Source organism: Rhinolophus ferrumequinum, chromosome 3 (genome assembly GCF_004115265.2).
Source record: "Rhinolophus ferrumequinum isolate MPI-CBG mRhiFer1 chromosome 3, mRhiFer1_v1.p, whole genome shotgun sequence".
Lineage (NCBI taxonomy): Eukaryota > Metazoa > Chordata > Mammalia > Chiroptera > Rhinolophidae > Rhinolophus > Rhinolophus ferrumequinum.
Genome location: NC_046286.1, coordinates 101,025,954 through 101,052,737, shown reverse-complemented (window position 1 = coordinate 101,052,737; position 26,784 = coordinate 101,025,954).

The window sequence follows — 26,784 nt, the reverse complement described above, 5'->3', positions numbered from 1 at the left end:
ATATGGATAAATGTTTTCAGATTTTTGGGGTAGATACCATGGAAACGGATTGCTGGGTCATATGGTAATTCTATTCTTAATTTTTTGAGGAACCTCCCCACTGCGTTTCATACAGGCTGCACCAATCTGCATCCCCACCAACAGTGTACAAGGGTTCCTTTTGCTCCACAGCCTCTCCAACAATTGTTACTATTTGTCTTGTTGATGGTAGCCATTCTGACTGGGGTGAGGTGATATCTCATTGTGGTTTTTATTTGCATTTCTCTGGTTATTAGTGATGTTGAGCATTTTTTTCATATGTCTATTTGCCATCTGTATGTCCTCTTTGAAGAAATGTCTCTTCAGGTCCTCTGCCCATTTTTTAATTGGAGTGTTTGTTTTTTTATTGTTGAGTTTCTTATATATTTTGGATATTAGCCCCTTATTGGAGGTGTTGTTTGCAAATATCTTCTCCCATTCGGTTGGTTGCCTTTTCATTTTGTCGATGGTTGAAAATGAATTTCTGATAGAAGGAAGGGAGGAGTTCAGCTTTCGAGTGAGGGGCACAGCCCGAGTGAGGAGCACAGCCTGGAAGTCTGTCCAGGCTGAGGAAATGAGGGAGGACAATCTAGACAGGAGCTGCCAGCAGGAGAGCACTGTTCTTGGTAGTGGTGGGCTGGTAGAGTGCTGACCATGTGTTTCACTGTTCTTGTCAACTCCCAACTCTGCACTCTTCAGCGCGTGCCTCCTCGCTTCTTCCTCAGCTGTGGCTTTGTGGAAATAAAGTGTCACACGAGAGCTTCCTCCACTAACCTGAATCCCTGCACTCCCACCTCCCACAGAACTTGCTTCACAAACTGCCCCTTCTTCTTCTTACCACTTCTCTTTGGTGTTTTGCTTATAGACATGCTTGAGTTTCTTCCACTTAAAACCCAAACTGAAACCTTGTTACTGTTACATGTATAATACAATATTCACTGTAGAAAATTTGGAAAATAGAGAAAATTATGAAGAAGAAAAATAAAACTCACGTATGAACTTACCACTAGAAGATAATTGCCTTATGCATATCTATTTTCTAATTTACTTTGTCCTCCCATTAAAATACCTTCCCTGTGGCTATGTTTCCTCTGTCTCGTTGCTGGGTTTTCTTGTCTTCCTTTCCCTCATAAACATCTATGCCCCTTGTCTACACTTCTGCCCTCTCATTCAGCCCTCAGACTCTTAAAGGCTGTATTCTACACCCCCCAAGTCCTCCCCTCTCCACCCCTCACAGCTCGCAAATGCTGTCAAAGACCTTGGCACTGGCAAACCTGACAGACCTTTATCTTTCCTCATTTTATTGAACTTCAAGTGACAGTTGCAGCTATTGGTGACTGCCCCCTGGAAACTCTCTCCTTCTTTAATTTTCATAACAATGTCAGTCTGTTTTTCTTTTTTTCTTTCCTTTTTAGAATACATTTCCAGCTTCTTGGAACCTATTATATTAAGGGCTAGGGGTTTTCATGGATCTGTCCTTTGTCCTTTATTGTTCTCTAGTCTCTGGGCACGCACCTCTCTATCAGCGATTCTATCTCAAGTTTATATTTTTGTCCTGAGCTCCAAACCCACATATCTGGATATCTCACTGTCATCTCAAACTCAACATGACTGAAGCAGAACTGTCACTGTGTTTGGGAGGGTTTTATGGGCCAACCTGAAAATGTCGTACGTCATTCTGCCCATATCCTTTATCTAGAACTCAGTCACATGGGTGCTCCTAGCAGCAAGGGACACTGGGAAATGGAGTAGCTGGGTGCCCAGGAGGGTAAGGGACACAGCTGGGAGAACCACCAGACAGTCTCTATCACAGTTACCTATGAGGAATATTACATAGCCAAACTCACCAAAAGAGTGACTTCTGCAGAATGGCAAAATGGGAGTACCCTGGAAATAGTCTTTCAGGGAAGTCTGAAACTGAAACCACTGTGGAGGTTTTGCACAGAGAAGTCCGAAGACAAGGACAGATATTAAAAACAGCACATCAAACGTGATTTGCTTCTCCACGAAGCCATCCAAGATGAGCTCAGTGAAAGAGCATGAGGTCAGTGCGGGATGTCTCCCAGCCGTCAGATGGGGCTTTTCTCAGCATGGACACTTCCAGCACCTTTCCAGGAGGACACGCAGGACAGCTGAGGCAATGCTTTGGGCATGCTTTCATTTATCACTAGCCTTTTTTTCCAGTTCAGTTGCAAGTTTAAAAATGTTTAATGCTTTTGGATTTCTGGTCATTTTCAAAGATAGCTGAAATATTTCAGTTCTGTGGTTTTTTTTTTTTCCTTGATCCCTCTCCTTAACTCTTTCAGTCTTTGTATTTTTCCATCTCTTATTGCCAAGTATCTTCTAGAAATCATGGCCTCAGAAGTTGAAGGTGGCTCAGAGGAAACACAGCCTGGGTGCCTGCCCTTCCTGGGTTCCCTTTGCTTGAGTCACGACTTACGTGCTGTCTGTGAGGCATAAGGCATTGGTCCCATCAGACCAAATAATGGGTTCAACAGATACAAGAAAAATTCTTTTAACATCTGTGAATATTTCCTTACCTGCAAAACATGGATGAGATGAAAATGAGTCATTCTTACCAACCTCCTTCTACTTATAAAGATGTTTAATGAAAGATGTCTTTGATCTATCTGGCAGGTAGATTTCTACAAATACTAAATAAAAATCTTTAAAAGTCTACATTTACTTATACTTAAGTCTTCTTTCCCTGCCTTTTCATTTTCACTACTACCATCTCTTAACTGCTCTGCCTGCTTTTTTGTTTCTGGGGAGGGACCAAGAGTTGTAACTAAGAGCTTCGTCTGTCAAGCCAGACCACCAGCAAATGCCAGCTCTGCCACATGCCAGCTATGTGACCATGGCAAATTCTGTAACATCTCAGCCCCATTTTCCTCATCTGCAAAATGAAGAAAGTGATAGGACCTGTCTAAAGAGTGGCTATGAGGATTAAATGAGTTAATTCTTTTTTTTATTGCGGTATAATTGACATAAAGCATTATATTAGTTTCAGGTGTACAACATAATGATTCAATATTTGTATGTATTGGAAATGATCTCCACAATAAGTCAAGTTAGCATCCATTGCTATATGTAGTTACAAATATTTTGTGTGTGTGATGAGAACTTTCAAGATTTATTCTCTTAGCAACTTTCAAATATGCCACACAGTATTATTAACTCTAGTCACCATGCCGTACATGACATCCCAAGGACTTATTTCTTTTATAACTGGAAGTTTGTACCTTTTGACCTCCTTCACTGGTTTTTGCTCCCCACCCTCACCCCCCAACTCCGTCAATCACCAATCTGTTCCTGTTCTCTGTATCACTTAGCTTTTTTTTTTAATGAGTTAATTTTTGTAAAGATCTTAACACATGCATTTAGCTTTTTATTAATATTATCCCCATTTTAATCCATTCAGAAAGCCAGGGTCAGAGTGTTGAAACTATTAATTTTCTTGCTAACAATCTTCGGTGACTCTGCATTGCCAAACAAATGAAGTATAAATGTTATTCAGGGCCCTTCCTGCTCTGGCCAGGATGCTTCCTTTCGGCATATTCTCCTGCTGATTAGACTTAACCATGAGCTTATTCTTTGGACACGCCTCTTTCCTGCCCCTTCATCTTGGTACGTGGCATTCTCTTTGCCTGGCATTTTCACTTTCTAGATAGAAGTTTTACTTGCGGCATGCTATTTTCATCTCATCCTGAGCAGGTTATGACTGGAATTAAGAGCTGTTTACCTGAGGCTTCTTCCCAGGTCCCTGCACAACCTGGGGAGAGGGCAGCTGCTCACTGATGAGTCGATGGTCAAAGTGAGAAGAGCAGGAAGGGTGTTTGTTCCAGTTTGGGTACTCAGATGTGCTCAAGGCTAATCTTTACACTTCTATGCAATGCAATTCCCTTATCGACAAAGTGAGCAAACAAGACATTCTCTGCCCCCTTTGTAGAGTTATTAAGAGGTTTAAACGATGTCAACAACATGAATGTTCTGTGGGAAGAATAGGCTTTGCAAATACACGAAAGACCATCATTATTATAATAGACAGGTTTGAATAGAAAGAGTGTGCCCAAGACTTTGATTCATTACCAGACATAATCAGTACAGCTTGAATGTCTACTATGTACCATGCATAGTCCCATTTAATTTTTAACAGCCTCTCAGTTGTAAAGGCTGAGCCAAGACTCAGAGAGGTGTAGAGACTTGCCCAAGTTCCCATGGTTGGTTGGCAATAGATAAACTAAGGCTATGAATTGAATCCAGATCCATCTGGCTCTGGAACCTGCGTTCTTCGCAGTGACCTCCTGCCTCCAGACCCCTTAAGTGACGTCAGTAACGAGAGCGCCTAGAATTTGGAGCAGTATGTCCAGGGCACAAGCTCTCAACCCTGGGCGGCATCTGACTCATCTGGGGAAACTTCTCCAGAATATGGTTGCTCAAATGCAGCCCCAGAGATTGAATCCAGTAGGTCTTGGGAAGGGCCAAGGACACTGCATTAAAAAAAAAACAACTTTTATTTATTGTAAGTGTGTTTTTCCAGAACCTATCAGCTCCAAGTCAAGTAGTTGTTTCAATCTAGTTGTGGGGGGGCACAGCTCACAGTGGCCCATGTAGGGATCGAACCAGCAACCTTGTTGTTAAGAGTACCACACTCTTACCAACTGAGCTAACCGGCTGCCCCCAGGACTCTGCATTTTGAAAAAAATAACTCCAGAAAATGCAACTGTTTATCTCTGTTTAAAAAAACGCTACTCTTACATATGAATTAATTGGGCACAGCAATGTGCCAATCTTTGTGCTATGCCCTGGGGTAGAAACATGAATGAATCTGACTCTTTGTGCTTAAGGATCTTGTATGTTAGAAGATAAGTGATTACATGGGATTTGCAACACAGAGCAATAGTGCCGATCACACTTATGCGCAGTGCTGCGGGATTGTGGAGAAGTGAATGCCACACTTTGTCTAAGAATCCAGGAAGGCTGCTCCAAGGAGGTTAACCCTTGAGCAGGGGCTTGAAGGATGAGTAGGCATTTATCAATTGAAATAAGTGGCACAGATGGCATTTATTAAACATGCAACAGTTTATTTCAGAATTTGCTATTGGAAAGATCACTCTGGTGATTTTAAGAAGGATGGGTTGGAGAAGGAAAACTGGACCCATGGCAATTCGGCCTTCTGGTTGCAAATGACCTTCACCTCCAATCCCGGTCAGCTCTGTCATTCACTCTTGGATCCATTATCATTAGGATCTACACTACATATGAACTTGGCCTCTCCTTCCTGAACATTTTCTCTATGTCCTCTCTCCCCTTCCTTATTCCATAGAAACTGCTCTTTATGTTCACTGTCCTCACCATTTCTTCCTGGTCCTCAGACCATCCAGTCTTGACAGTTCACAATTTTCTGATCTCCTTTGCCTCGCCACACAGCCTGGAACCCTTGGATAGTCATTCCAATGACACGTTAGCTAATGCGTCCCCTTTTCCCAAGTACAGAGAACAGTTTATTTTGAATACATAAGTGAGTCATTTTAATAGCTTTATTTTTGCGAACCCCCAATGTTTTATGTAAGAAACATGGTCTAAGGAAGATAAAACATTAAAATTAAATGAACAGACAATGTTCTGTCAATACTGACACATTTCAAAATATAGAACTTGGGTGTACGTACTTGTATTGGATTGTGTAAGAGGGGTGCTTTGGTGCAATGCAAAGTCTGAACTATTTAGGGTAAACTTGTCACATGCTGTACTTCATGGAGATGCTGTTTACAGGCTTGTGTTTATAATTTCTTCAGAACTATGCAGTTTGCTCTTGTTTCTGTTTAACTGCTTGTGAATTAGGTAGTTGGGACTTAAATGTTACTGCACGATTGACAAAACAATATACCGAGGGTGCCAAAAAATGTATGCACATTTTAAGAAAGGAAAAAAAACACTATTAAAATTGTAATACTCAATATATACTGATAACAAAAGATGAATGGAAGTCACGTTTGACTTCTGCAATTATAAGAGGTGTTCAAAGTTGTTATCATCAGTGAAATTTTAATACAGTTTCATCCTTTTTTAGAATGTGTATACATTTTTTTTTGGCACCCTCTATATTACTTTAAAGATTCTTTGAATAGCAGATAGATAGAATTTCTCCTATTCTATTCCATAATCTTGGTGGTCCAGGGCCCAATTAAATTAGGTATGCCAGTGCCAAGATCCTAAAACAGATTCTGAAGGCATTCTAGCCAAATTTGAATTATTTTTCCCAATTATTTGTTTGCTAATGATGCTGTACTGAGTTTTAATGCAGATACTATTAAAACTTACAGTCCTGTCGAATGGCCCTTGTGGCCCATAAGATATGAGGTATCTCACTGCCCCCTTGCTTTGTCCTCTCACTGTCCACGCTCCTGGTTCTCTTGCCCCTGGTCCCTCTGCCTTGTCCCAGATGGTGGAGCATCCTGGGGAAAGTCCCCAACTAGGGCTTCTTAATTCCAGTCGCTGACACCCTGTGCTCCTTTTTGGTTTATTCTTATTTGATGCAGAAGCATGTTTCTCAGTGTGCTTATTCTAAATCTCTTCTGACCTGCCGAATTCCTGGCCTTTATCCCTACTTGCTCATTCTTGGCACATGACCTTGCTTCCTGCTTTCCAGAGGAAATTGATGTGGGCATCTGAATCCCCTTGCTCCTTTCCATCTCAACCTTTCTATGGATCCTTATTTTGGCTCTGCTTCCCATGCATGCCAAAGGACTGGATCTTGCCTCCAGGGTCAACATTTCCATTTGATCTCTCCTCCCTCACTTCGCCGGGCACCCCCTCTGTTATATCATCTACAGTTGTTTTCTGTCCATCAACTCTTACAATGCCCGTCTCCCACCTACTCCAGGCTTCACACATACTCAGTTCTTTCCAACATTGTACCGTCTGCTTTTCTAATAGCGGCCCTGTCACACTGGCCCCTTCTCGCTCTCCTTTTTTCCTTGTCAAGCTTCTAGTAGATAAACAGCCTTTTGTCACCACTCTGTCTTCATTCTGGGACCCACCAAAGCCATTTATTTATATGTATTTCTTTAGAGTTAACATGTTCTTTCTTTCATTGCTATTTATGTTCATCTTTTCATCAGTCTTTTATGACTTCAGTCCTGTGTGTCTTCTTGAAAATATTCCATCAGTAGGTGACAAATGTCTTCAGCTCAGATGTTATATCCACTACATACTACTACTTGCAATATCTACTACCATGAAGTACAATCTTTACCCAAATGTTAACGTCTCATAAGGTGTACTGATCATCCTACTTAGAATTCCAACTTGTATCCCACCTCTAGCATTCCCGATTCCCCTTACTCTTTATTAACTGTAATACATTTAATTGCCAATAAGATTGCGTTCTAAGCTTCCCAATAACTTATAAGATTTCCCAATAACTTATAAGTGAGTAACTGAGAGATTTGGGAATCACACAATCTGATCAAAGTGACTCAAGGATATATAAAAACACAAAGTGTGATTAATAAAGAACCCAATTGATTGTGTTGTACTTTATATATGGGATGATTTGAATAGAGTGTGTAAGAGGGAAGCCTGTAGAGCAAGAATTGTTGCGATGTCTTCCACTATTGGATGGTAGTGGAGGGGAGAGCTTGCTGGTTGGCCTCATGCAGCATCTGGTTTGCTGGACTGTCTGGCCCTATAGGGAAAAGGGCATGATTGTTTCAGGCTGACCCTGACCTTGATGTCAGGCCACCAGACAAGAGACTGGCCATCAGTTCAGAGAGAGCCTTTTGGGGGCAGGTAATAAGGGTTATCTTCTGCCTGAGGTCTGGGCCTCAAAACAATCTCAGAGCCACTCACCTCCAGGGAGCTGACTCTCCATGACTACACTCTCAAGAGATGGATTAGAAAGCAGATAGTTAGAATTTCAGTTTACAGTGAGAAACAGAACTTCTGTTTTCCTCCTTCCGGAGACTATGAGGAGAAGCCAAGGGCGAGCAGAAGGTGGCTGCGAATGCATAGACTCAGCAGAAGGGGGCTTCCTCTGCCCTCGCCATCGCCGCCAGGAGAACACAGCCCTAGCCACCTCCGCCAAAGCCAGCCCCTGGCCCTGCCGCGTCCACGCGTGGGAAGGAACAGCAAAGCGAAGTTCACGCACTTGTTCCCAGGCAGCTTCCACTACAGCACTATTGGCGGGAAGCAGTGAAGTCACCTTGAGAAAGACTTTGAATTTATCTTCTGTCTTTTGGTCCCTGTACCAGGAGGTTTGCCGTCCTTTCATGCTTAATTTAGCTTAGTATCAAAAATCAACATGCTTGTATGTGGAATCTAAAAAAAAGAATAAGTGAATGAACTAATCAGAAACAGTTTCAGAGACGTAGAGGAAAAACTGAGGGTTGCTAGATGGGAGGGGTGGGGATAAGGGGGAAGGTGAGGGGATTAGAAAGCACAGTCGGTAACCACAAGATGGCCACGGGGTTATGAAAGTTAATTTGGGGAATGTAATCAATAATACTGTAAAGATTTTTGTAGGGCATCCAATGGACACTTGTCCCATTAGGGAGACCACCTCAGGGATGATGTAGATGCCTGATCACTGCACTGTACACCTGAAGCTGAACAATAATGAATGCCAACTACAAGTTTATATATATGTGTGTGTGTGTATATATATATATATTTATATATATGTATATGTATATACTTACAAGAAGCAGAGTACAGCATTAGGAATAGAGACAGTGGAAATGTAATGTCCGTGTGTGATGTCAAAGGGCTAGTGGATGGGGGGAGGGGGGTTGACACAGTGTGAGGGATAGAAATGATAAATGTCTAAGTATTACTTTGTTTTGTGCAGCTGAAACTAATAAAAAAAATCAACATGCACACTATGAGGACACACTAGTTTGATAAAAGGGATGAATAATAGCTAGGATGTCATTGGGTGGGGAGGGGAGCCAGCCATGGCACTGAGGCTCCCCCTCCCCACCCACGGAGAGCTCAGTGGTGTGGCAGCAAGTCACCTAGGGGCTAAACTACCACCAGTGATGCCGAACCGCCTCTTAATTTACTACAAGGCCCAAGAGTCGGGTTTCTGAGCATTGATAAAATCCTGCCGAAACCCACCAATTTGGCTAGTGGGAGGCCTCAGTCCTCTCAGTGGTGATGTAAATACTGCTTTGTTGCAGCAGTGTTCTCATCCCAGCCGGAGCTGTCTTGCAGCACATGGTTCCCAGGGCAGGAGATCAGAGAGCGAGCTGTAAACTACCCAGCAATGAGAAGGATCATTTCCTTGGCCTGTTTTTAATTGGCAGAGCAGATGTTGACCCACACTGTGTCTATCTGGGGTTTCACAATTCGTGTCATCCTGTGAGATCGTCACCACAGGGACATAGTCAGCCCTCCACGCAGGCGCTATGGAGCAATGGAGAGATTTGTGTGTGTCCTGTGTTCAGTAACATCCAACATTCACCCCAAGGAGACCCCTTCCTGTGTGGTGGTCACACTGAGCATACTATTACAATCTGAAAATGTCCAGTGAAACCCGGGTAACCCTCTGAGTTTCTACCACTCACTTCACTTCCTAAAGGATAATGCAAATCAAAATAGTAACTAAAGGCTTATTATGAGAAATTTGCTCAGAATAAAACCACTTCAATGAGTCCTCCTTACATAAAACTCTACAGAATATTAGTTCTAATGGAACATTTAGTTTATAAATCATTTAAGTAGAGAAATGTATGAATACTATACTGAATGTATGAATACTATACTTGATGACAAAGACATTTCTTTTTTTTTGCCTCTTACCCTGGGCTCTGCCGCTGTTCACTTTTGTCTTCCTGAAATACTCACTGAAATGGAACAAAGTCTACTCATGGGGGAGTTGTGAGGATTAAATAAGACATGTACGTGAAAATGCCTAGCTCAAGCACTGCTCACAGAAGGTACTTAATAAATGTGTTGAGTTGAAATGATTTTGAAAATAGAATTTCTATTTTATAAATTGTGGCACTGCTTCTAAGTACATTTTTCACCCAAGTGTTCAGCAAACTTACTTTGGGATTCCTTGAATTTAACTGACTCAGGATCAATGAATACCACAAATGTGTCTTATGACAAGAAGTGTCAGGGAGGTTGGTTGAAATGCCTAGTAAGAAAACCCATTTATCAAATTCATTTCTAAAGCAGGAACCACATTTCTTCAGCTTGGCTGTGAAATGTTCCTCGTGTGAATTGTTTCCTTGTGACCGGGCCAGGTGCCCAGGCCCCAAGGAAGCTTCTGTACCTGAGATGACTTATTCTGACCTGGCCACTCCTCTGAAGGATAGCCAAGTTGTCAGCAGGGAGGCTGTGATTCATGGGAGGTGAGGGGAGAGTTCTTTGACATGAGTTGTTAAGAGTGTGTGGTTTTCCATAGTAAGTTTTAGATGAGTCTCTGTTGAGTAGCTAAAGGGCAGGGGGGAAAAAGGAAGAAAGAAAAGGAATGGATGGATGTTTTATGCCAAGTTAATGCAAATACTATGTGAAATGCAACGCCAGTCAGAAGGCGGCTCTGGAAAGTGAATGAGGCTTAATGGGCACTCAGGAGGTTCTGTTTTTAGTTCAATGAAGAAAAGCACCAAGTAAACTTCAAGATGGCTGTGTGGCCATTAAGAAAAGGGACGAGGTGAGAAGGAGAGCCGCCTTCAGGCTGTGAGGGACAGGGAACACACTGGATGTGGGCGAGTGGACACAAATTCTGATCTGTATTCTGCACCAACCAGTGGCACCAACTTGGAGAATCAGTTACCTTTCTAGGTCCCTGTTTCCTCCTGCGTTAGACGGGGGCTTGGACTATACAGTTCCCAGTGTTATTCTGTCCTCGGCTTCTGTGAGGCCCAGTGGAGCATAATAACAGCGTGCATTTGTTTTCTTACTGTGCACCAGACACTGTGCTGGGAGATTATAGATATTTTCTCATTTATTCTTTGCAAACAACTCTATGAGGTAAGTAAAATTAAACAAAATAATTAGAGGAAGAAATTGAGTCTTGGAGAAGTTAAGTAACTTGCTAGGATACACAAGCGGAAGGTTCCAGAGACAGTGTTAATTAACTCTGAATCTGCCTCTCTGAAGAGGACCCAGTGAGTGATTAGGGGAGTTGTGCTTCTGTCTCTGTGGACTTTCTCAAATCTATTCTAGTCTGGTGGTGGTGAGCTGTCAATTTCATGGGGGGTCCTCTCACAAACACGTGTATGTTTTCTTTTCTCATGTTCAATGGCCAGGACTTGGGAACTAAGGCGAGGTGAAGAAAGGAGGGTTTATTTGGGCCAATGGGGAATTCTCTAGGACCCATTGGCCCTAACTCAGGGAAACCCCTCTGGAAATGTCAGTAGCCCCAGCTCTGCAGAAAAGTGACCTTAAAGTCATAGTCTTAGGATTTTAAAGTGAAAAGGGATGTTTGCCTCCATTCAGCCACTTTAATACATGAGTCCACCTGAAACCAGTAGTCAGCTGCCTGAAGCCAGATCCCGAGACTGCAGGAAATCCAGGTCTCTGGGGCTCCCCGGGCCAGGCTGACAGGGAAGCTCTGAGAGCCTGTGCAAGCTCCTTCTGCACCAAGGGCTTCTGCTCCTTTGCATCTTCCAGCCACGTGGAGTCCAGGCGTTGATACCACTGTGAGGTGGGATGGTGCCCAGGAAAGCAGAGCCTGGGGCCTCTCGGGGAGCCATCTGGGAAATGCGATTTGGATTCATGTTGAGTATTAAGACCATAGGTAACTAGAAGTCCAGATGCCTCTTCTTCCCCGACATCAAAGTGTGGGTGTGAAAAAGCCTTCTCGGTGTCTCCGGATTCAATTTTACTGTCTTGACTGAAGGTTTGGGAGATTTTGTCACTTGGAAATATGTTCAAGAGAACAATGATACTCATAGCTTATTCTTTATTTTTCAGTGTAAGATTATTCTGTTGGTGGATGATCCAGGCCTTTTTCTTCTCTAAGTGCTGATATTATTTTTTTCTTTGTGTTTTTGCATTTGGGATATCGCGCTTACATTATTTGATAATGGAGAAAAAGAGAATGGATGAAGGGCCAGTCACCTAATCCTGTCCCGTGATGGCAGGGAGAAGACTGGTGTCAAGTGTTAGGGGTTGTGTTAATGCAGTAAGATGTGAGGGCCACCACTCACCAAACAGTGCAATAACTGAGCAGAGCTCCTGGCTCTGATTAGCCAGGCACAGATACAGGCAGAGGGGGAATGGGACCCCTTAGGGTGCTCAAGGGGTAAGTGGGACAAGCCTGGGTGGCAAACCGCAGAGGGCGGGGCTCTGGGCAATCAGGAAAGAGCTGGGGTCCTCCCAACCCATAAACGTTGGTTGTAAGGAGAGGCCAGGGCATCAGATACCACCTTGCTTCCTAAATCAGCCCCCCGCCCCCTCCCAAAGCTTAGAGCAAGTACACATAGATTGCCCTTTATTTTTCATGAAAGCAAAATGGTGTGATGATGGGAAAAACATTAGCCTGAGTGATACTGGAGAAGGAGGCCCCAGCCCTGATTCTGTGAGGTACCTGAATGACGTGGGGTCCACGACCAGACCCCTTGGAGACTCATCTTTTGCTTTCCATACAATGAGGGGGTTGAACTGCATGCACGGGCCTTGGGGTTTCTTTCAGCTCTGAATTCGGATAATTGTGACCACTGAACTCAGCAAAACTTATGCGCCTGCAGGCTCGGCGGTACTTCCGGAAGGCCCGCAGCCCCTGGCGCTCCACGTGGCTTCTGGGTGTGAGCAGCAGGGGTGAGCTCACCAGTAATGGCGAGAGAACCCCTAGTCACGCGGCGCGGTTAGTCAGCTCCAAGAGGCTTGAGCGCTGTTTACGCATCTGAGCCTACGCAAGTGGCGCAAAGCCCTGACCCTCACCAGGCAGATAGGGAAGCCAGTCGGGCAGGGGTGACGAGCAAAGCTGATCGGGGACGCTCACCAGACCAGATGTGTCTGTGTTCTCAGTGCTTAACAAATTCTGGGTAATGGGTGCATGGTATTTGTTATATTATTCTACTTTTCTCTGTGTTTAAAATACTTCATGATGAGGTGATCTTTCTTTACTTGTTCCCCCCTGGGGCGGTTACAGGGCTGACGGCATTTTGCAGTCCGGCAGGCAGGCTGAACCAGGTAAGCGGTCTTGGAGCCTCAGGCCTAGCCTCAGCACTGCCCGGTCCACTCCAAATAAAGGCTCCCTACCTCCGTTCTCTCCTCCCGGGTGACGTGTGACGTGGGCGCGCTGTAACCCACGTGGCGAGGGGAGGGCACCAGGCCTCGCGGCTGCCGGGTTCCGACTCCCTTTTCGCACCGTGGGTTGGGACGACTTGGATTTTTCCCGGCTACCGTAGAGATATGCTCACTTATGGATTTCCTACAGCCCTAAAGCTTCTCAGGAGGCAAGGAAATGGAGGCGATAATACAAATGGGAAGAGAGAAAAGGCTGTGGGTCCCTCGTGCCTCCTAAGGAGCTATAAGCAGTTCCTTTTCCAGAACACAAATATTTACAGCAGACACAATAGTGTGATGACAGTAAGTGTTCCAAGCCACATATGGAAATGGAATTTATATGTTATATGTCTTCGTTGAAGGCCTTACGGGGTGGGGGCTGGGGAGATTACTTTCATACAACAAAGAAGTCCTTTGCTCTCAGTAACATATCTTTTGAGCATCTTCTCATGGAACTTGGCAACAGTGCCAAAAGCTGAAGATGAAAAATTTATAAAGAAAGATAAACCAGTGACTTCAACTGCTAAGAATAAATCCATAGTCACTCCTGCCTGTAGACCTCCCGGTTTTGTATAAATCATTTTTTTGACAATTTTTGTCCATTTTCCACATATGTAATAAGCATCTTAGAGATGTTCACCTAGGTTAACCCTTCTTCTTTCATTTCCTTCAAACAAAGAAGGCACATGTTGGAAAGCAAATGTTTCTTTCCTTTCTCTTAAGTATTGATATTAGAGAAAGTTGGCAGTTCTAGAAACTTACGTATGAATTTAAAAGAATGTAGCTAAGGCTATGCTGGCAGAATAAATATGAAATGGATACTCTATATTGCCAAACTTTATTTTATGCGTTAAACTTACAAAATGTTTCCCCAAATTATCCATATTATTATTTAAATTATTTTTGGTTATATAGTTCCTGCCTAAAATTCAGAATAGCTAAACATTGTAATCTGTCTTAAGCTCTATTTTTTACCTTAATGAAACTCTTAAGCCTTTTAAAGTGAAATTAGAATTTAACTGCTTCTTTCTTAGCTTGGTCCTGAAAATTGGCATGCTACTCTCTTAAGGAATTTCAGGTGACCCTCCCCACCCCAAACCGACTCTCTATACTTTCCAAATTAGGCAAACTACTTCCCTGTTGCCTTAATTCCATGGGTCCAGAGTGAAATAAATCGAATTTTCAGGTGAATAATGAAATATTAGCAATTTTTAATGTATTTGTCAGAAATGTACTATTTTAGACGGTAGTGGAAAGATAGGCTTTGAAATCATAGAAACCAGGGTCGGAATGCCAGCTTTAGCATGTGCCTTGGAAAAATTTTCTATCCACTCAAAGCCTCCATTTTCTCGCCTATAAAATGCGACTGTCAATACAAACCATTCTCATTAGCTGTGAATAGGAAATGAGAAAATGTACCATGGGCAAAGAATATATACTGTGTGCAGATAGAAAATGCTCAGTAAAAGTGAGATCTTCCCATTTCATTGGCACAGGTACCTCATACAACTGCATCTTCCTATAGAGATGTTCAGTGACACTCAGAGGAGGAGAGGTGGGAAAAGCAGAGAGCTGCTGGTCAGACAGTTGGAGACCTGTAGGAGAAAAGCCAATGGAAGCACCAAGAGCCAGGGCTGAAGAGGAGCCGGTTCCAAATATACAAGGGGAGACCAAGGCCAAGGAGTTGTCTGCAAAGGGGAGATGGGGACAGAGGAGGCAGAGGGAGACATTAGAAAAGGGAGGTACCACTTCAGCTGCAGGGACATGGGAGCCACCTGGCCCCATCCAATCCCATCCCTGCAGGCACCAGGTCCTGGGTGGGCATCAGACGAGGCGGGTGAAGAAATGTCATTCAGGTATCCGTGGGCCCTGCTCTTGGAGAGAGGGGCAGGCGGATGGCTTGGGAGGTTTTGAAATACACAGGGAGTCAGAGCAGACACTGTCTAGGAGTCAAGCTTGTCTCATTGGTTAGACTTTTATTTCTGAGTGCTGGGAGGGAGGTCAGGGCCTGTGGTGTGTTTTCAAGCCCAATAACCACTACACAGTATTTTAAAAGTGTTTTGTATGTGGCTAATCGAATGGTGGCATCAGACTCCAGAGGGTGTGAGATTGACCCAGATGTTGGTTGGCTTGTGCCTAAGGGGCTTGATAAAGGTGAAAACTCACAGAGTGGAGTTTTGGGTTTTTTTTTTAAAGAAGAAATTTTGGCGCTTTGCTGCAGCTAATAAATGGGTCTGAAATATTTTGGGCAAAAATGTTTGACCAGGGATTCCAGGTAGCCCCAAGTGTGTTTTCTGAAAGGAAATGTGAATGTACGTGTAGCAAGAGCGTCTGAGGCTGGCTCAAGACCTATTTTTAGTTTTTCTGTTTCACTAATTTCAGCAGAGGATTTCTGTCTGGGCCTTTTGACTGTTTGGGAATTTGATTATGAAATACTGATTCATTTATTCCCCCTCAGGCAACTCATTTATCGGTTTTTTTTCCGGTACTGGCACGGGCAGGGGACAAGTCCTCAGCGAAGGCTCCAGAGAAAGGAGCAGAACTGGCACAGGGACTGCTGGCCAGAGACATTGTTTTCAATGCCCCCCACCCCACCCCCCATTGTCCTACTTGGAAAATGGGCAGGGATGTAGGGCAGCCTAGGGCAACTTCAGGAATTTTACCCAGTATGGAAAGAAATGGGGGCCTCTGATAAAAGGAGGGGACTTTCCACATGGGAGTCAGTTTAGGAGTGAGTTGAGTCTGTTCTGACGTACACGGTAAGACGTGCTAGGGATGATTTCTACTTAGGGTCAGACTCTGTGGTGTGGACTTGAATTCTCTTTAACTGCTGAAACAGATGGCATCTCCCTGTGTGGACTCCTTAAGGACAACCTGTATCACTAGGTTTTTCCTAGTAAAGCACACCTGCAAGGCTGTAGGGCTGAATATGTCGGGTTGAGTTTGGTTTCGATTAGGTTTGTCTGGGAGCAACTGGGAAGCCCCCTCACCAACAGAAGTTTAATAAGGTAGAAGTTTTTATATTCTGTGTAGAAGTCCAGAGGTTGACAGGCTGCGGCTGGTTTGGTGGCTCCATGGTGTCGGCAATCCCGTTGCCTTCCATATTGTTGTTTCAACATGTGTGGCTTTCATTTCCATGGTGACTTCATGGTCTGATGTCACCCTCTCCAGCCACCAACTCTTCATTCCCAAGGCAGGAAGGAGGAGGGAGAAGGGCCTTCCCACAGAAGACACTTTCCAGGAGCCACACATATTTCTGTTCGTATTTCATTGACTCAAACTTGGTCACATGCCCACCTTTGGCCACCAGAAAGGCTGGAGAATGAATGATCCCAAGTAAAAACTGGGGATCCTCTCCAGAACAAGAGGCTGATGGCCACTGGGAGGCACCTCTCAATCTCTGCTGGAATTTGTGTGATGCTCCTCTTCCAGCTGGTGCTCACATTAGCTCAAGGTCTTCAAATTAATCAGTGGCTTGTCTGGGAATGCTAAACTAGCTTCTGGATAGAGAGTGGAGGCTCATAACGCAAAAGACACAACTACTAGAAAATTGGTGAAATGGATGTCTGTTCTAGTGCCATGGTAAACTGGTAAAGTTGAAAAATGTGTACCTTTGTTACAAGTATTATTTTGTAAAATTACTATTCCCCAAAGGATCTCCCGACTGCACTGGTTATTAATCTGTTTATTAAGTTTATTCATTTTATACTATTTGGAACCATTTGTGCTAGGCACTATGGAGAATAGAAAACTTCCTTGAAGGAGTTTATAGTAGAGTAGAATAAGAAAGATTATTTCATGCAAACTTGAAAAGTGAACAATAGTAGGAGTGTAAGTGGGAATCTAATGATCAAATCACGAATTGATGTTAGAAATATTATCCGACGCTTTACCTTTAATTGTCATATGTTGTGCACACAAACATTTCTTAGCTCTGACTGCTCAAGGCCTTGAGTAGGGTTTTGTTATTGTTCGCATTCTTTCAGAGATGAAGAGAATAACTGTCACTATTTTGAAAAAACAAAAAGTTGGTTCAGGATCCAGCCTAACAATCGACTTTCCTAATACATTTCAGGGGCTGAGTTAGTTTTCTGCTGAGTCTGACCATCTTCATGACATCAGTCCATTTGCACAGGAGTGGTCCTGAGTAGTGAGGGAGCGAGGTTCTGGTGGGGGCGAGGGCCTGACTTCCTGTTTACAAGAAAGAGTGGGAAGGGCTGTGTGTCCATACTCGAAGGGGCAAGAAGTAGCGAGTCAGAAGTAGCTGAGAACAGATTTGCTTGACCCAGAAGAGCAAAGGAGATAAGGTGGGTGGGTAATTCAAAGGCCAATGAGAAATGACATGAATACAAATAGGTAGAGCCAGCCTGTGGCAGGTGCCGAGAAGGAATTGTGTGACAGCCACAGTGTCCCTGCATCTGTGCCTGTGGGATGTACCTGAAATCTGTATGGCAGGATGCTGTGTTCACCCCATGTCATTATGTTTCCTTTAGCCCGTTCATGGGATTTCCTCAGGCAAATCAATATGGGAAATTGTAACTTTTAAACAATGACAGCTGTAAGGCTGTGCTCTTTTATAGGGCGAAAGTGGAATCTAAAGACATTTTCAGTGAGGACCATGGTTTGTCTTTTTCCCTGATAGCGTCTATGGTTCTGACATTAGGACAAGTGAGGAATAGCTACACAAGTCATGGTAATATTATCTTTTTACTTAGTTCTTAGTTTTGAGATTTTCTTAGGAATAATTTACTTTCTACAAAGTGACATCAGTATTTTTTTTTTTTTAATTTTTATTTTTTGGTCTAAAAGAAACAAGAATGAGGCTGGTAATGTGATAACAACCTAGTTTTGTAAATAGAGGAATGGAGACACTGGGCTATTTGCTCAAGTGTACACTCCTGGCACGTCTGGATATTGTTGTTGAATTTTCCCATAGAGAAGATTTATCCCTACACCCAACATACCACGGACATTTCCATTTTTAAAGGAACACAAATTTCTTAATTATTGCCAAGTAATATGGACCCATTTAAAACATGAAAGTCGTTCCATGGTAAATAGGAAGTTGTTTTTTTGAGAAGAGTGTTCTGTTCTTCTAGATAGAAGGTGAGGAAACTTAACGTTTCCAGCTGGATTTTTGGCTCATTGTCAGCCAAGTGAAGAAGGAACGTCCAGGAGCCATGATAAGATTAGAGACGATGGTTCCCAGCAGTGGGCTCTTTGTACTGCCTGGAAGACGGCAGACAATGATGGCCCTCTGATGACCAAGACGGTACACTTGAGAGAATGCTCTGAAATGCGTGAGCACTGGGGCAGCACAAGTCAGGAGCGAGTTGTGTCACCATCACCCATACTCAAGCTGGCATGGCCCAAGGTAGGGCTATTCCTACCGAATTGATGTGGTATTTGGTCCAGGCGTGTTTTCGTCCACGCCGAGACTGGCCTGTTTCTTCTGGGAATAATGGGGGTATCTGCTGCTGATAAGCAGGGTAAGTACCACGGTCGGTGGTGGCCGGTATTTTGGAGGTTGCCTCTCTTGCTACTCGGCTGGACTGGCAACAAACACCACACAAAAAGGCCCCACCAATGCCTTCTTCCGCGTCTCCTCTTCTGTGTCTTCCTGCGACGGTCATTACAACGTGCAGGCCCCGTACTACACACCAATGCCCTGCAAGTGTCGTTTTTTGGCCTCTTTTGTGGCCCTGTTTTCTCTGTGTCTGCCCTGAGGGGCTTTGCTTCATTTACTTCTTTTTGAAAGAACCAGGAGAGGATTTTGTTATTTAAATTTTTGTCATTCATTCTTACTCATCAAGCAGTTTCAGCTTTTACAGTCTCCTCCATCACAGCCTGAATTCTGCAGAATGGGCCAGTTAGCACAAGTGTCTTCAGAGGGAGGTGAAAAGCCAGACAAACTTGGCCAGTGGGTGTATGATGAGTGTGAGCCATTTATTTGGTGAAAAGTGGATGGTTATGATCTCGTTTGGAAATGATCCTGGTAACAGAACCACAAATGATGGCACTGATTATTCAGTTATAATAGTGGGCTGAGGGGAGTGGCCAAGGGGTCTTCTATTAGCTTTTTGGATAATCCTTATGACAGAGAAAACCATCATACTAGCCAATATTGTACTGTTAGAAAAACGCCGGGCTGTAGTTAAGTTGAAGGTCATTTGGTTTGCACACATTCAGTAGCATGTTATCTCCATTATGCAGCATTCAACCTGCTCCTCTTTTTCAAAACAAAAAATGAACTTGAGTCTAATCCTGCCATTCTCTTTATACCTGTCGTGACATGTGCCTTACCTTTTCCTCAACCCTCTGAGCAAGAACAGCTGCAGCTTATGGAGGCGGGATGCACCCAGCGTCAGGGTTCAGCAAGAGCTGGAGGAGAGGGCCGGGAACAAAGCAGATCTCACCATTTACACGGGACCATTTACTCCTCGAAGGCAAGCGGCCCCCACGCTCACTTTTGGTGATGGAAGTGAAGACGAGGTGGTGGGGAGGACCCTTGCAGGGGGTGGTAGAGTGGAGTTACTAAAAGCATTGAACTTTCAGTTATAAAATGAGTAAGTTCTGGATTGCCCCAGGGACAGCATGGTGACTATCGTTAATAATACTGTATTGTATACTTGAAAGTTGCTTAGAGAGAGGAGATCTTAAGTGTTCTAACCACACAAAAAGTGCTAACTATGTGAGGTGGTGGATGTGTTAGCTTGACTGTGGAAATCATTTCACAGTGTATACGTGTATGAAATCATCACGTTGTATGCCTTAAATATATGCGATTTTTATTTGTCAGTTATACCTCAATAAAGCTAGAAAACAAAATAAAAGCAGCAAGTTCTCGAATCAGGTTGCCTCGATTCAAATCCTATCCCACCTTTTATTAGTGAAGTCACCACAGAACACTCGCTGGGGCTCAGCGTCCTCATCTATAAAATGGGAATCCTTGCTTCTTGTGGGGCGGATGAGATTATCAACGTCAAGCTCATAGCGTAAGTGCTCAGCACACATCAGCCATTAGGGCTATTGTTAAAGGATTGGGAGTGAGTCCCCGAGACTTGAGCTTTCCATTCCTGTCTCGGCCTGTTATGAGGAGTCTTACCTCTATTGGAGTCCTGGGGACTCTCTTCACATTTAATTCCAATTCCAGATCAGCCTAGTTTGATGATTTATTCCTTTTGTCTGGCAGGCCAGGCTGTCTGCCCAGTCTTTTTCACCCTGAGGCCTAGATTGATTTATAGCCACCCATGCTATGGGCCAAGTGTACTGTGAAGATAATATGCTGCAGGTATTATGACTGCCCCTATTTAAACCATATAAAGAGAAGTATTCTCTGACGATGCATTGCCCTCAGCAGCCATGTGCCAGCCCTGTGCTGCATGAGTTCTGATGCTGAGCAGAACTGTTGGATTTCCTCTGTGTTCTTCGAGGTTAGCCCACCTGTCCCCCTGAGTCTCTGCTGTCCCACTGAACATCTCCCAGGTCTCTTGTTCACTTGGAGTCATGGTCCTGATTGCGGACCTTAGTCACTGCATAGGTCAGTGCCCTTTAGTAAACGCCTTTGACCCAGGGGGGTCAGTCACCTGGCTTGTGCATCATCACAGGTGAGCCATGCGTAGAATGAAGTCATTATTTCAGGTAGGCGAATCGTGGGACTGTGTCTGGAACTGTGGAGTGGGAAAGGCCAGGTGGGATGCGGGGAATAAGGGAAGATGTAGACCTGAAGCGACTCTCTACCTTCTGCCTCTTCTGGTCTTTAGCTTGTGTTTCAGTATTTCTTTGGCAACTAAGTTGTGTAAACAGTAATAGAAATGAGCCACTTTAACATGGAGCTGGAGCTGCCGTCCCAGTGGAATTGCCTTTCACCTCAAACCTTTGGAATGTTAAAACAGGGCAAAATAACCTTTGGACCAGGCCTAGGGCAACCTTGTGCCCCAAAGAACTGTTCGCAAAGATAACGAGAAAGCAGATATTATGACTACTAGACTGATGACTACTGGACTGAAAGTTAAAAACATTGTTTAGAATTAACATCAGTGTTATATTATCTGCACCAACAGAAATGCCTTCCTTCTATGGGTGTGATGGCTTTCCTTCCTTTTCTCAGAAATATCCTTTGTCTTTGTCTCTAATTGGAACACTGGGCTTCTGCCTGAATCAGTGCCTCCAGAATAGCTGTTCTTATTAATCTCAAATAAATGCGTGTTTGCCTCTGACTTTGAAAGACCTTTTTATTTTTATGTTAACAGTTGTGTGTGGCAATTTTTCGCCATGTTTCTCAGAAGTGTCGCTCTTCTCTTTCTTTCATAGAAACATCCAGAGGGCACCGCCAAATGGCTTCTCACCAGCCTCCCTTCAGGCTAAAAGCACAAATACAGCATCCAGCCAAACTCTCAGAGAGAAGAGACACAGGTACGTGAACACAATCGCAGATGTGGAAGAGTCACGGTAGTGTCATGAGGACGACTCTTTAAACCAATGTGGGACATTTGTTGTTTCTTAACAATCTGTAGTTTCTAAACTTGAAGCTGAGTCCCTCACCTGTACCCCCACAACAGGTGCTCTTTCTCTAGTGCTGGCACTTTGCATCAGGGGGCAGCAGCCATCAGAGCCCCTTTCCTGCATCCTGAACTGTATGTAACATGTATGCCTAGTCTGAGATCCAGAAATAGTCATTAATTTTCCAAATCATACTGGTAAAAGGACAGCTACGTTAAAAATCCATATATTAAAGAGTAGATAATCTTATGAATTAAGCTTTTAAAAGAAATAAACTCCTAACTCTGTTAGCTCCCATATTGCTCTCACAAAAAAATGATAATTGTCCAGAATGACTGAATCCAACACTGGTCTAACAATCTGAGAGCAAAAATTTAATTGGTTTTAGTCTATGCATCTGGGACCTACAGCTACCACCACTGTCTCCTGCCCCTCAGCTCAGTTAGGTTACAGAAGATTTACTCATGATGCTTACATTAAACGAATCTTAATCTGCATCATTAACAATTCCAACCCATTTTTCTACAACTCTCTTCTCCTTGTCACGCAAATGGGAAGGAGAAAACAGGCTGGCCATTTAGCTGCTTCTTCCTGCGAATCTCCTGGCTTACTCTCTGAAATAGGAAAGAAGTGATTTTCGGCTTTATCCTTCAATCAAAGAGAAACATCCCTCAGAGGCATTTCCTTGATAGCTACTGATGGGGGGTCTTAATGGCAGGGAGTCCTTGCATCCTCAGAAACAGCACCCGGAAGGAATTCCGAGTGTATATGGGCATGTGTATTTTCCTGGAGAGAGGGTCCAGAGCTTTCATGAAGAATTCACAGGCCTTTATAACCTTCTTTCCCCAGAGAAGGCTGTTTCTGGGAGGGACAGCTGGTGACATACATGTGTAAACTATTACCAGTTTTCTAGCAGCTGATACAGCTCATTTGCAAGCTCTATAAACTTGCAACTCTTCTAGAAATTATTTTTGAAGGTAACTTGAATCTCTTCCCAGAGACTATTTTGAACAGTATTTACGGAATTTTTAAACAGAGTTATGCTGGTGTAATAATATCATGCAAGCCAGATGATTCTCTAAACCTAAACATATAATTTGTAAGTTTTGAGTATAAAAGTAGTATGTGTGCACTGCAGATAATTCAGAAAATATTGAAAATCGTAGAGGTAAAAAGGTCACTTGTTATTGCAGCACCCAGAAATAACCAATGAGAAAATTTTGTTGTGGTGCTTTCAGATCAATTTATAAATTTACAGATAGGTTAGGATTGTACCAGAAAGCACAGATAAATATATCATTTTTTGGGATATATTAAAAAATATACCATTTTTTGATATCATCAATTTTTCTATTTTTAAAATCTTTTATGACATTATTTTAGGAGTTAAACAGTTATTATGGTATGGATATAACACTATGTATTTAATTACCTGTTATCTAATTACCTAATATTATTTTCTAGTTTTACATAACTAAATGGATACTTAACAAGAATAGACTTGTAAACAGCAATCATTTATTAAGCACTTATTTTTTAGTTACTATGCTAACCATCAGGACATACATTATTTATTTTTCATATCCCCTCCCCCAAACTACTACCCCTCCCTCATCGTATATAGCGGTTACAGTTCCATTGACTCTATTCTCTATGCTGCACTCCACATCCCGTGACAATATATATGTATTTAATTATAGTTGACATTCCATATTATTCAGCTTCAGCCTCAGGTGCACACTGCAGTGGTCAGGCATCTACACCGTCCATGAAGTGGTCTCCCTAATAAGACAAGTGCCCATCTGACACCCTACAAAATCTGTACAACATTATTGATTATATTCCCCAAACTGTCTTTCATATCCCAGTGGCAATATTGTGGCTACTAATTTGTACTTTCTAATCCCTTTACCTTCTTCCCCATCCCCACCCAGCCTACCACCTAGCAACCATCAGTTTCCCCCCCACGCCGAGTCTATTTCTGTTTAGTTTGTTCATTCTGTTCTTTAGGTTCCCCATATAAGTGAGATCATGTGATATTTGTTTTTCTCCATCTGACTTATTTTACTTAGCATAATATTCTCTAGGTCCAACCATGTCGTTGCAAATGGTAAGATGTCATTCTTCTTTATGGCCGAGCAATACTCCATTGTATAAATGTACCACAGTTTCTTTATCCAATTGTCTGTTTATGGGCATTTTGGTTGTTTCCATATCTTGGCTATTGTGAGTAGCGCTGCAATAAACATAGGGGTGCATATAGTTTTTCAAATTAGTGTTTTGGATTTCTTTGGATAGATACCCAGGAGTGGAATTGCTGGGTCATAAGGTAGTTCCATTTTCAGATTTTTGAGATACCTCCATACTGATTTCCATAGTGGCTGCACCAATCTGCAATCCCACCAACAGTGCACGAGGGTTCTCTTTTCTCCACATTCTCGCCAGCACTTGTTGTTTGTTGATTCATTGATGATAGCCACTCTGACAGGTGTGAGGTGGTATCTCATTGTGGTTTTTATTTGCCTTTCTCTAATGATTAGTGACATTGAGCAGTTTTTCATAGGACATACGTTATTTTGATTATTTCTTAAAATTTGATTTTGTATTTGATACTATTAGCCATTTAGTGGGTCAGGAAGATCCATTAAGCTCAAAGATATCCAATGTCACAGAACCATTAAATAAAGCAGCTAGCATTAGAACTCAGGCTTTGTGACAAAGTCCTACAAATGGCATTTTTGGGTCAAGGACATGAATATTTTTTAAGCCTTTTGAGACATATTACCAAATTGCTCTCCAGATGTGAATTTACACCATTAGTGAACCAAATGCCTTCATTTTAAAGTTTTCAGGGAGTGGGGAGGGTTGACAATATCCATTTTAGGTTTTGATCATACTTTATAGCAATAGACCCTTCTTTGTGGATCAGCTGAGCTCCATGTGGCTGCTGACTTCATTACTTATTTTAAAAAGTGAAGAACAAGCAGTATCCTTAATACATATTCTTTGAATACTGTAAAACATGACTTTAAGATGTTATGTTCATTAATTGATATAGTCACACCATACCTTTTTCTAAAAAATATTGTGGAATGGTCACAATAGTTCTCAAACCTTTTTGTCCTTCTATTCTTTATCTTTCTTATGTAGGGTATATTTTTCATCTCCTTTCATTTTTTTTCTCTTTCCTGACTCTTTTCAGTTAAGTTTCTTTCTTTCTTTCTTTTTTTTTTAAATGCCAAGACCTCAGTTAGATCTAACACTATAGGAAATTCGATCAAAAGTGATGATAATGGAAACATGATTTTCTGGCTTTTGAAAGATCTGTCTATTCATAGTTGCATTTCTTCCTGCTGAGCCATACCTGTTGAATCTTCTTCCTTTGTACATATGTGCAGCTATTTTTAAAACTCATTCCTGGTAAAATTCATCTTTTTCCCCCCTTTGAAACATTTTTCTAACTCATGAAAGTGACTGAATTATGCATCTCTCTTCCAAGATGTTAGCTCCTTAGCATCACACGCAGCACCCGCTAAGCTAGATGGGTGTATACTCCACTCCTTCTTCCAGGTCAATGACAAAGAAATGAAACCACACTAAACGTGGGGCTGACCCCTGGCAGGCCGTGTTCTCTGGGGAGTGATCCTGAGCTGTGTGTGGATAAGTCAGCTTTGGATGCAGAGGCATATGGTTATCAGCCAACTGCAGCCCCCAAACCCCCACCATTAGCAAACCAGATACTTATTTCCAAGAACACAAGAGCCGGAACTGGAACAGGCGTTCTCTCCCAGAGGAAAAAGAACTCTCCCTGAAGAAACAGTGAGTGTTTTAGTTTGTTCAGACAGTCCAGATCCTGACCATGCCTTAGTTGCATCCATCAATGGAAGGGGTTGAACTAAGGTTTTACTCCAAAGTTTTACTTGGTTCTAAAACTCCCTAGTTCCCATGGAAAACTGTCCCATCTGCCTAACAAAGACAAATGATAGCCAACAAGTCCATGTAAAGGTGTTCCACATCACTAATCATCAGGGAAAGGCAAATCGAAGGCACAATCAAATATCATCTCATACCTGTTAGGATGGCCACAAGCGTTGGCAAGGATGTGGAGAAATGGAAACTTGCATACTGTTGGTGAGATTGTAAAATGGTACAGCCATTATGGAAAACAGTATGGAGGGTCATCAAAAAATTAAAAATAGAACTACCATATGATCCAGTAATTATCCAAAAGAATTGATCAGGTCCTCGGAGAGATACTCACCCCCATGTTCACTGCAGCAGTATTCACAGGGGCCAAGACATGGAAACAAGCTAAGTGTCCATCAACAGATGAATGGATAAAGAGGATGTGGTGTATACGTACAAGGGAACATTGTTCAGCCTAAAAAATGGCAGTCCTGCCATTTGGACAACATGGATGGACCTGGAGAACATTATGCTAAGGGAAATAAGCCAGACATAGAAAGACAAATACTGTATGATCTCACTTATGTGTGGAATCTAAAAAAGCTGAACTCGTAAAAGCAGAGAGTAGAGTGGTGGTTACCAGGGACTAGAGGGTTGAGTGTTTGTGTCTTTGAAAAGTTTATGAAAAATATACAGAAACAGACATTTTGAAAACGTAAGGTTTCAAAGAACTGCCTTTGTGGACCCTGGGTTAAGATGTCTCAAAGCCCTTTGCTTGGTGGGGAAAGACCTTCACGATCCAGCCCACGCCTGCCAGCTCACCTCCTCCCTGTCACTCCCAGCCTCACGCGTCATGCTCCAGCCACAAACCTAAGTAGTCCCCTCACACCTGCATTGTCGTGTTCCCATGACTGCACAGTGGGCTGCTTCGTCGTGGAATCCCCCATTGCCCACACTTTGCTTGGTGAATGCCTGTGTGTTTGTCAAGACTCCCTCCTTCTGGAAGCCTTTTTTGAATCATCCCTTTCCCCCACCATCCTCACTCTCTTGGCTGAGTTCACTGTGTTTCCTCTGAGCCTTGAGAACAAATAAAATGACACAGCTGTTGACTAC